This window comes from Thermobia domestica, chromosome 4 (assembly GCF_964235325.1).
Source record: "Thermobia domestica chromosome 4, izTheDome1.hap1.1, whole genome shotgun sequence".
Lineage (NCBI taxonomy): Eukaryota > Metazoa > Arthropoda > Insecta > Zygentoma > Lepismatidae > Thermobia > Thermobia domestica.
This window is the reverse complement of record NC_137457.1, coordinates 287,080,806-287,088,583: the sequence shown is the minus strand read 5'-3', so window position 1 is coordinate 287,088,583 and position 7,778 is coordinate 287,080,806.

Here is a 7,778-nt window from a genome sequence, read left to right as displayed (position 1 = left end):
GGAATCGGGGGGCAAGGGGGCAGTTGCCCTCCTGAAATTTTCAAAGGGTGCAAGATACTCGTTTTGCCCCCTCACTCTCAGACTGTAAAAACATCACACAACACTGATTATATGAACTAAGGTTTGCTTTTTATAGTAATGTGAAAAAAAAATATCTATTCCAGATTCACCTTTCTCTTTCAAACAAGGGACTGGGCGCTTTTTCTGCCCCCATGTTAGACAGAAAGATTAGGAAAAAGAATTGAAAATTGTCTTTATTTCCATTGGTGTACATTCTCAAAACACTGTAAATTCTTTAAAAATTGTTGTTTAAGTAATCGTAAGTCTAAAATCTCGCTCGACGACTCGTTTCATATTGCAAAGTTTAAAAAATATAACAGTTTAAATGAGTAACAGGACATTTAGGGTCTAAATACATTTTCCATAAAGTTAAATTAATGTTCTTACAAACAATATGCAGAGTGGAGTAAGTTTTATAGTGAGGAGGAAAATTTTATAAGGTAGGATTAATAATTCGGAACATATGAAAAATGCGAAATCTATTGTCGTTCCGTTCGTTTAATCCTTTCACTACCATTTTTTCGTAGTGAGAAACATTAATATATGGCTATTATAAGTTGTTTTCAAACTTATATATATATATATATATATATATATATATATATATATATATATATATATATATATATATATATATATATATAAACATTTTCCACCGTTTCGTTTTTTGACATGGGAAGGCTGGGACATTATGTACCACTCTGATATTTTTACGTGGGACCTATAAGTCCCAGTGGTATTTACATGAATGATCATCTTGTATTTTTAATTATGAAACGTATATTGTCAGAAAAACAATTGTGTCATATTTATGATTACAAATATTTTACATTTCGGCATCCTTTTCCAAATTACAGTACATGAAACCACTGCTCTATCACTAGCACATTGTTCCTCACTTTCATCTGTTCCATTATCACTTTCATTGTTCACATTCACTTCCACTACTGTCTATTTGATAATGTTAATAAGAATTATGTGAACCATTAGCAGGCTTCTCTTTACCAGTGGAACATCGATTCATAGCAATAAAATGTGGTAAATTACCAGGGGTCCTCTGAGAATGTATCGTGGGACACATATGTCCCAGTGGTAGTGAAAGGGTTAAGATATGAATGCAGAAACAGAACACCTGTTTGAGCTCTCCTTTCAGACCAAGTTTGTAGACACGAATAAGGAAGACAGACAATGTTTATAATAACTAGTAGTGTTAGATATTTAGCTCGCAGTGGTCAAGCAATCAGTGGACATTTGCATAGTACGGATAATTTGATGTCACTCCTGGATGAAAGAAAAATGGATGTGCCTGTTCTCAACCAATGGATTAATCGACAGGATAACTGACTTAGTGCTGATTGAAAGAATGAAATTTTAAAGATTATGGGACATGCAATATAGAGAGACTTGGTAGTAGAAGTTAAAGAGTCTCCATTTTATGCAATCATAGCCGACTCTACGACTGATATTTCAAAGGAAGAACAGTTGTCTCTGTGTGCGCTGTATTGACTCTGATTCATCAAACCCAACAAAATATTTATGGAAATGATCACCCCACACAGCACAAAATCGGAAACAGAATTCAGGATCAAAGATATTCTAACGAAACCTAACCTGAATGCAGAAAATATACGCGAACAGTGTCATGATGGTGCAGCTAATACATTCATTGCAATAATCATGCATTAGATCTTCAATTACAGGAAGTAGCACGAAAATGCGAACCTTTGTGTGACGTGCGGGTCATAGTGAAAGATGTTTGAAACATCAACCTGGATTCTGCAAAACGATGGACAACATACGCACGCCGACGTTATTCTTGAACCCTGTAAAACTATCAACGAAAGTAATCCTAAACATTTGCTGCCTATTTGTCCTACACGCTGGAGTGTTAGGCGAAAATCTCTAATCAGATTTCAATCTACTACAAACGAATTCAAATCACGTTGGGAAAAAATCATCAGTAATACAAGTGGTCCAAATGATGATCAAAAAGTAATTCTAAAAGGGTATTTGAAAATAATGAACAAATTCGGAATGATATTTTTTTCTGATAGTATACATGCTTTTGTACCTTGCGGACAACTGGCGAAAGTGCTTCAAAATTCTGAAGCTTCTGCTTCTGGAGCTAAAAGAGCAGCAGCGATTCTATCTAGAGGACACTCTGAGAAACCTACGAACGGACAGTGCATTTGAAAACATCTATAAGGAAGCAAAGGAAAATGCAGACAGACTACACTTAAAATAGCCCACTTCATCAAGATCAAAGAGAACACCAATTAGGTTGGAGGAGACTGATAATCCTTCTATAGCAGCTACCCTTCTATAGAACCTGTATCAGATGTTCCAAAAATTTACTTTGAAATCGTTGACTATTTGTTGAATGAAGTGCAGCGTCGTTTCAATCAGCCAGGTCTCAAACAACTCATAAACTCTAGAATATACTTTCTGAAGGAGCTATATGTGCTGGTGGGCCTCGCTCAAGAGAACATTTGAAGCAGGAATTGGGAGTTCACTCATCGGATTTTAACCTGGATAGATTATGAGCCCAGCTCAGGCTGCTTCCACCTACTTTGATGACGACTGAGTCGCTGACGATCACCAGAATATTAAAAACTATTAGTGCTGAAACCCCAACTGTTCGCAGCCTTCTCGACCAAGTTGTTCGTCTAGGGACTTTCGTTCTCATTATGCCAGCTTCTTGAGCATTTGCGAAAGATCATTCAGCTATTTGCGTCGTCTAAAGACATATTTGAGGACATCCATGTCGCAGGAAAGATTGACTTATCTGCTGTTGTTGCATATGTGTAGCGACTAGATTTAACACCATTGCAAGAGAATTCATATCAAAGACAAGCGAAAGAAAAGATACTATTGGTCAATTTTGAAAAGAAATAAATGTAAAATTATGTAAGTGAAAATATTATGCGTATTATAACCAATTATTTAAATTACAAAATAGCACTTAAAATTCAATATAAACTTGAATTATTTCTTATTAATTGTGTCGTACTTTATTAGTGTGAAGTGAAGTGAATATAATGAGATTAGGAAGAGAGGTGAATGTAATAACAAACTGGATATACTGAATTAAGTGTAGTAAAAAATACAAATAACTCTGGATAATTAGTGTAATTGAATTTTCTATATAAATTTTATGAAGTCTTTAGTGGAAATTCCATTTTTCCAATTCTGGTACGAAGTCAAGTACGTAGAAAAAATATTTTTTCGTTTTTTTTTTAAACTTAATTATGTGGCCTGTTTTATAATGTACAAATTAATTTCTACTACAAAGTGCTACAAAGTCTGTAGTTCTAAATAGCAATTTCTAGTATTACAGTGTACTGCAACATCAGAACTGGATTTTTAAAAATATAATTTATTCATTTCCAAGTGATTTAAGTAGCTTTAAGATTCTTTAATAGTGTCCGTGTGACTATGTCCAATACAGTTAAAAATATGTACCAGTATAAAAATGGTAAAATTTGTACATACAGTCATTGTGAGCAGTACAAATTTTACAATTTTATATGTTTTTAATTCTGATTTCAGTGGTTGAAAATTTCTGCACCAGACCAAAATCCAGCACAGAACTGACACGGAATTAATTAATCTAAAGATGTAAACTAAGATGCCTCTAATATATGGAAATTTCACTCTCACGAACTGTTTACAGCTTCATTATATTATTATTATTATTATTATTATTATTATTATTATTATTATTATTATTATTATTATTATTATTATTATTATTATTATTAACCAATCAAATCAAATTTGTGTTACATTACAAACATATATTCGTATTATCTTACCTATGTTACATTCCCGTGTCTGTTTTCAAGACAATAGTTTGCCCCCCCAGCTGAAAAATACTTCCGACGCCACTGTGTCATACTAAAGAGTTCTACTAACATTAGGTTCCTGTAGTAGTCAGGCCTTTAGTATAACGGTAATCAGACGTCAAAACGACTCTGTATAAGGCGGAATGTAACTATTTATAATCTTTTGATTGTTGACGGCAACACCTGAGCAATCAAAATCAAAACATACACTATCCAGTGAAAACATTATGACCACTCTTTTTTTTAAAGCAAAGTCGTTGGTTTGGCGTGGCACAAAGCAGAACCAATTGTCAAACGGTGACAATCTCACTCGATCAGTTACTGTGATATTTGCGAATATTATGTGGAAGACCGGGGATACAATGTGAAAAATAGAGTATCTTGTAAGTAAAAATAGAGTATCAAGTTAGGAAGACGAAAATCTGTATATGAACTCCTCATTAGAACTAAGCGAGCACATTTTCCATAATCCCGATTTTATGGGAAAAAAGGTGAAATTTCTATATATATTTGAGTCTCAAGGTTTTGTCACATCATATTGATTAACGGATTTATTCTAAGGGGATAGGGGAGTTTCAAATAAACACCAAAAATAAAGTATCTTACTTGTTTTTGTGATTACAGTCATTGAAATGTGTATCTTAAGGGAAAGAAAAGAGGTTCAAATATTATCCATAAATCTATTCTGTCCGTGTGAAAAACAGATATTTGTGGCGTCTAGTATCAAAATCCGCCACATGCATTTCGCTTAGTTCGAGTAATCTCGCAAAACGTGCAGTGAAGCTCCATATGCATGCGTACCAAGTCCCATATTTGAACTAGCTTTTTAGTATGAAAAATTAAGCTTTTAAACAAAATTCTGTTTCCATGGAATTCCTTTAAATCAAACATATAGCAAGTCAGTGTTTGAAGTGGAAAAAAAAGCAGAGGCGGTATGCTTTATTACGATTTTGACTTGACATACCGGCTATTTAAATGTTGAAATGCAGTGAGGGTAGTTTGCCTAAAAGATTGTATTTCTATTTATATAATAACTGAATATCATTGGAGAGCTTCTCAGTAATAATGGGGGGAAGGTATGGAGAGAATTTGATCCCCTGCCAATAACTTTCTGAAAAGAAAGTCTTATGTTGTATTATAGAGAATTATACACGAAAATGCTCAAAAACCGAATGAATATTTACAATTTCTTGCGGGAAAACTTAGGTCTCTCCCCAAATGTGGCGTATTCCAAACCCCGAAAAGTCCGCCCCCAAGCAAACAAACCCTAAATCCGCCCATGCTCAAAACATGGCATTTATATGCATTACGGCAAGAACACACACACACACACACATTTATATTATATATGTCAGCAGTGTACAACTGTTGAGCAATTAATTTCCGATGGACATTGGACATAATTCGCAAACACTCTTCCAACAGAATTACAGATATAACTTATTTGGACTTAAAGGTGGATTCAAAGTAAACAAAAAGTAAACCTTGACAGAATCAACACGGAACATGTATGATTGCCAACTGTCTGATATTTTACCGTCTAATCATATTTTCGTCAAATTGAACTACATATTTCAAGATTAAAATACAATTGTTCTTTATCTGTTTTTTAGTATTACGATTGGGTATTGATAATTTATTTTTTAGGGTTGGGAATCCTTGAATTGCGTCAGCGGAAGTCAAAGGGATAGGGGTCACCAGCTTTACGTTTCCTCGTGTTCGAAATAACAGATACTGCGTTTTATCTTTCACTCTTCTTTGTGGAATTAGCTTAGAAAATATTCGCTTTTTACCATATACCCACGTGAACTTTTCTTCCTATTTTGATTTGAAGAATCACCTCCTTTAGTATGTTAATATAATTCTTTAACACCCTGTATATGGAATAACGGGTGCATTGAAAATATGTATTGATCAAAACATGTATTGTTTGGTAAAAATCGTGTGCTTAATGTGTTATAGAAGTTGGACCTATATATTCTTACTAATGCACATCTATCTAAAGCATGAACAATGCTTGTAATGTATTTAGTCATTCGTAAAACACGCAGAATGTGTGGTTTTAGTTCCTAACTTCGTGAAAAACAAAATAGAAGCTATTTTAATGGTTATAAGCGAGCAAATACAAAACATTTTATCTTTCTATTAAGTTCCATAGTAGGTTTGAAAGTAATGCATATAAACCTTTATAGTTAAAACAAAATCAGGTCTGCTTATCTGATATACAGTCTTTGAATAACTTTCACATTGCATTGTTAGCAGAAAGTGATTTTTTCACTTAAGATTGGTTTCGTGATTAGACAGAATAGTGATTTAGCTCACGTAAACAACATGCATATAATCAATCATTAAATCTTTTAGTGAACGCCAATTTTACTCTCGTAGTTGAAGTGAAACCGAAATACGTTCTGTACGTATCCCAAGTTTTAAGTATGTTTCCTCACTCTTTATTATTGTTATTTTAAACGTAAGAAGTTGAGATTCAAATATGGGAAACCATACGAAAGTAAGTAATTAGCTATATTTCAAAGTTTGTAAAACATCATTTGATAAGATTCATTTAGTATTTGGAATGTCCGCATAGCTAATGCAGTTTTAGTAAGTATGTTCTCAGGTGAAGGACAGCGTTAAACGAAGTTTTATAGTTTGGATTTTGTAATCGCAGTTTTGCCTGCTTTCTCTTCTCTGCTAGGTTAGTGAATTCTTGGTCGAACCATGCTATGTTATAATGTACATTCGTGTAAATTTTCTTTCGCTGACATTTTAATGCTATTTTTAATTTTAACCCAAGTATCCTCAACATTAGTACACTGCAAATTTTCTGAAACCGAGAACCTATTCGACAGTTTAATCTGGTATTCCTCTCTCACATGAATCTCATCTATTTAAAAAAAAATAAACATATCAATTTTCAGATGTTGAATATTTCATTTATTGAATATTTCTTTTTTTTACTGCTGTCACCCCGTAGTGATCAGTGTCACAACCAGCTCCTTTGAATGATCGAATATCAATTATACTAAATTGTTTTCTTTTATCTACGAAAACGTGATTAATTTGGTTAGGTCCTTTTTATCAGGTGAAATCAAAGTATATTTATGAATGTTGCGAAGTGAGAATTTTGTACTCTTCTCGATAATATTCTTCAATGTTGGAAATTCACGAGTCTAATACATTTATCATTGCTAGGCACTTTTCTTTGCAGACTTCCATTCTCTATAATTGGTTTGAAAATATCCTCTCGTTCTACCTTTGTACTGAAATCCTCTAATAGAATTTTCATATGGTATCACGAGAATTGGTCTTCTAAATAGTCATCTTTATCCTAATTGATTCATGTCATTAAAACAACAGTGTCATACCACCTACCCTTAAGAGTAATAAAAGATACTCTATCATTAACAAATATAATTCGTTTAATTGCCGATATTATTTGTTTGTGAACGAAAAACCCTGTTCCTAGTTAATGATTTTTATTTCCTTCCCTACAAAGAACATAATATTTCCTCCCTTTCCTTTACTCCTCCCTTTCCTTTCCTTGTCGTTTCTGAACTTCTACTAGATCCATCCTATATTTCTATAATAGGGTCTACTCGTTACGAATGCGCCTGCCCTAAAAAGACTTCTCACGTTTCATGCCCAAGTTATCAGTCCTGCTCCGAGACTTCTGTAAATATTTCCGAATAAGTGCTTTTTTAATACAGTTGTTAGACTCACATCTAACCTCAAGCTTGAGAACTACTCCTTGTCGTCTGACCGCAACTACTTAGTCAATACATTCCCAGTTAACATATATATCTTCTCGATCCATAACGTAAGGACGTGCCATGCTGTGGTGACAGTAACCCACATTACACGGATTATCACTGCGGA